Raw genomic sequence first — 3608 nt, 5'->3', positions numbered from 1 at the left:
CAGATCGCGCCACCACCACGCTCCAACCATCCTTCTTATGAGTTCTCTTTCGCTCTCCCTCTCTCTTCCTCACTCTCTCTCTTTCTCTCTCTCTCTCTCTGTCGGATCTCTTGCGGATGCTGCGAACCAGCGCGATCGTCGATTTACATCGAGCACAAAGTCGAAAGATAGAAAGAAGGGAAAAAAATGCGGCGGCCATCCCGGGGATGTGCAGATGTGTTGTTGCTCATCTGGGTCCGGTCCATTCCGAGACCACCCGAGTTGTCACCAGTGGTCAGTGGTCAGTGGTTGTTGTTGTTGTTGTTGTTGCTGTTGGTCGCGCTGCCACCGGATTAATCGACGGCACTTCACGGAGCGGATCAAGTTTTGCCAACATTCCAACTAGATTCAGCAGCTCGGCTCTGGGACAGGCCGCCTCTTCCGTTCCGTGTTTCCTGAGTTCTCCATAAAGTGTCATTAAAAGCAGCAGCTCGACATAAAAGTTTTAATTGATTTCGTCCCCCACTACCCTCGGTTTTCATCCCTTTGCCTAATCGCAGAGCGGAGCACGGATAATGATGGCACCACCGATGGCCGCGATTCATCGGCGTGAGGATGTCCAGATCGACCGAGCTCTGAGTACGAGCTCGGGTGAAGCAATCGCGAGGCAATCTCCAGGTTTTAAACATCCATCAACGGCAGTGGAGAGGAGAGGGGGGAGATGGGGAACGCAGGATCGATGACGACGAAGGCCGGCACGGTACCGAACTACAAAGCTACCGATTTTTTGGCGGAAGATCAATATCACAAAAAAGACCTTTTTTTTTCGGTGGTTAAAAGGCCAACATTTTCCCACCCACCCACCACCCGGTGGAGACGGTGCGTGCGTACGTACGTACAGATGAGACAGATGAGGAAGATCACCATCATCATCATCATCATCATCATCACCACCGTCCTCTCGATCTTTTTCCCCGGGAAGATTTTTTTACGATCACCGGTGGTGGTTCGCCGGCGGTTTTTACGACTTGTCATCGCATTACAAGCAGCTAAATTACCGCGTGCGCCTGTCTGTGTGCGTGCGTACGTTTGTCTTTTCACCAGAGGGGGTGGTGGGGAGGGCGAATTTACATACCAAGTCCACCGGCCACTTTGTGTCATCGACATCAATAATCGGACCGGCCCTGGTCCGGCGGCGGCTGAGGACGAATCAAATTTCTAAGCGAAACGGAACGGATTCGGAGCGCCGCCGCCGCCGCCGCCGCTGCTGCCGTTGCGAGGAAGTCACACAGTAATGTGAGAATTTCAAACCCAAGGGTCACGGAGCGACCTCTACGGACTGCCGAGGGGGTTGTATTTTTTTTTTTTTGGCGGGAAAAACGTTATAAAACGTTGGATTCGCTCGCGTTCGCTTGTCGTTGTCGTCGCCGGGCACAGGGACATTCGTACATTCGCGTTCTTGAGTTAATCTTTCCTGTTCGTGCCTTTCTGCTTAATGCTGGGTGCTTGGTGCTTGGTGCTGGTAGTCGTGATCGTCACGCGGAGCTCAGCGCGGCCCCAAAACGAGCGAACGGACGAAACGGTTTTGCGCAAGCGATCGCCCAAGCAAAAGGTAATACTCAATTAAATTAACATAGGTATTTACAATCATTAGAGCTCTCCCATTGCCACCCAGCCACCGACCCAGCCCGCAGGAACTGAGTTGAAATCCAACCAACGGGAGCACTCGAAAGCATCTGCTCGGTTCCGTTCCGTTCCGTTCCGAGGATTGCTTGGATCATCTTGCGCCATTGTCGAGTTCGTCTGCTTGCTCACGCTGCTTGACGAGCGCAGGAAACGTTTAGCAGCCGTTTTGTTCTGCAGATCGACAGAATATGTGATCGTGCGAGGTGAGCACGGGGTGAGCTCTCTCTCTCTCTTGTTTTCTCCCCTTCTCTCTCTCTCTCTCTCTCTCTCTCTCTCTCTCTCTCTCTCTCTCTCTCTCTCTCTCTCTCCTTGTTCAAACATGCAACGAACGAAGCAGGAAGGTGAGCGAGAGGCGGATGAAGATTGAATTGAATTTATGCTCCAACGAAATGGAAGAGGGACAATGAGATGAAATCCGAGAGGAAAGAGGAGAGAAGGGGAAGACAATTGGACGCAACAAAAGCCCATAATATGTGCTCGAGTGCGATTTCGGGAGTCCCGAACAAAGGGAAGCGTCCTGTAGCCCCAGGGTTGAGATCAGATCGTCGTGTGATCGCCAATGATCACAGATCGCAGAAAACGACTCCAGAAATCTGGCGAGCCATTGCGCAACGAGCCAAAGCTGGTGAAAAAAAGTGAAACGAAGACGAATGGAACTGATTACCATATCGGCTTGAACCTAATCTCGTTGTCTCTTGGGCTGCAGCTCATAAAGCGACCATTTTCGGTCGCAATAACACAACATTCCATGCTCAGAAATAGACCTCATGGCTTCCTCCAAAGGACGCACGATCGTCGTTGCCCTGATCGATCGCTAATTCCTCGGCAAGATCATTTGCATCCAAGAATGCGCCGGAGCAGTGGCCGCGATTTAAATGTGACCACAATGCTGACTAATGGCAGGCAATCACTCTCGGGTGCCCTCACGCACCAGCTTCCCGGCTTCTAGCGGCTGCTCGAGAATGTGGTGCGTTCGGACCGAGGAGCCCATGGCGGCCAGTGCCATGATGACAGTGCCGATGGTGTAAAAATAGTACTAACAACAGCACTAATAAAAATAAGCGCTAACGTATAAATGGCTCCCATCAACCATCGCGTAATCCAGCACAAAAGGACTCCTGATTTGCTCATTGCCCGTGAGGCCAGCCACCTGCTAGCTGGCGCTTCTGTGGCTGCCAATTGGTGATGATCGGGGAGAGAGAGAGGGGGGAGGCAGTTGGTGGTGATTTAATGCCATCTGCAAGGCGGCACCGTCTGCTCCGGAATTAATTGTGAAACAGGCGACAAAAAAAAACCGGGAGAGTGAGAGAGGTGGGAGAGAACCAACTAAAATAAATAAAATAAAAGCCAGTGGCATAAATCATTGTACCACCAACACCACGCACCACACTGACCGGCAGCGACAACCGGCGCGGGACAAACCCCATCATCGTTAGCGATAGGGGAGCAACACGCCAGAGAGAGCAGGAGAGAGAGAGAGCAAGGGGCTAGAGAAAAGCGTTCGCGCGAGCGTTCTAGCGATTGTAAATCATTTTACATTCAACGGAGGACCCCCTTGTTTCCCTCTCTCCGATTCATACAACAAACGGGCGCTTGATAAATGATCGTAAGTCGATCGCAAGACAAACCGGAACCGGGCGCCGTAGGGACCGTCACCACGCAGCGAGTGAGTACCTTCCCCATTCCCCCCCCCCCCCCCCCCCCTTACACCATGTGTCATTATGGCACTAATCATTACAAGTTTGCATAAATCCTTTTTCCGATCCATTGTGAACGAGAGAGAGAGAGAGAGAGCGAGAAGTCCAGGTGAGACACACCGCCGAGGAGGTTCGTCGCTTGTTCACCGCGCACAAGACGATGTGCCGGCATTGAAGTCTTTCGTTTTGGAATGCGTTTTTTACACCGGCGCGTGCTCTCCCGCGGTGGAGGAAGGCTGAAAGGGG

The sequence above is a fragment of the Anopheles aquasalis genome, chromosome 2 (assembly GCF_943734665.1).
Source record: "Anopheles aquasalis chromosome 2, idAnoAquaMG_Q_19, whole genome shotgun sequence".
NCBI classification, from domain to species: Eukaryota; Metazoa; Arthropoda; class Insecta; order Diptera; family Culicidae; genus Anopheles; species Anopheles aquasalis.
This window is presented reverse-complemented; position numbering follows the sequence as displayed.